This window comes from Penaeus monodon, chromosome 20, assembly GCF_015228065.2.
Source record: "Penaeus monodon isolate SGIC_2016 chromosome 20, NSTDA_Pmon_1, whole genome shotgun sequence".
Lineage (NCBI taxonomy): Eukaryota > Metazoa > Arthropoda > Malacostraca > Decapoda > Penaeidae > Penaeus > Penaeus monodon.
The window spans coordinates 24,499,526-24,500,547 of NC_051405.1; positions in this window are offsets into that span (position 1 = coordinate 24,499,526).

The window sequence follows — 1,022 nt, forward strand, 5'->3', positions numbered from 1 at the left end:
GTGGAAAAGTGACCAGCTGCCAGTGCATCATGAATAAAGACTGTATATCTCTAAATCCCCTGAGCAATCAAAAACTGCTTTCTACGCTCTTGATAATATTACTCGTCATTCAAACATATTCTGTATATTAACTCATTATATGCATCACATTTCAGTGTTTTAGTTGTCTTCTGATTTGTAATTGTACTATTAATACATTTACTCTAATTGATTAATTGATTACTCTAATCTGTGCACTAATTATATCCTTTTTACTGATGTCATAGTTACAGAGCCTAGTAAAGTTTCTTCATAATGGACATCATTAAATAATTTACTCAACAAACAGTTTAACAGAAGAACATTTTAACTCATTGGTAGATCGCATGCAGGTGATTAATATCTCCAACGGCTGTGATTTTATCATCCTGTGGTCTATTTATCTCTTCCGTCCGTAAATTCTTGCAATAGATATTTCGTTTTCCATTGATCTCCTTCATCAACAAAGTCTTGCTATAGTTTTTTGCTTTGTATAGTATAAGACATTGGTCTTATAAGGAGGCGACAGGGTGTTATTAGGAGCAGTTAATGAATATCAATTTTATTTTTTTAAATCTGAATAACAAAATAAGCCATAAACATTAATGTAAAGAAACGCGTATGCAGTTGTATTCTGATGCCTTCTTAACGTCATTTAGTAGAACAGGGTTTCAGCGCAGTCTCTTTCCAAGGAGAGAAACAGATAGAATTACTGAACGTGGGGATGTACAACTTCTTAATGAGTTACAGCTTGATGTTGAGAAGCTGGTTTCCCTGCACCATGCACATTGTTTATTGTTTTTTATGTTAATTTAATCAATTAGGTTATTGGGGTAATGGTTAGATATTAATTTATCCTTCCATACTGCTACCATAGCTAAAGCTGCTAAGTAAATTGGTTTGCCATAATAGGTTTTATTTGTGAAATTCAACGTTTAATCTTGTTTCAATTTGTAGCATACCAGAATAAGAAAAGTGTGTGTTTGCATGTGTGTATGAAGGGA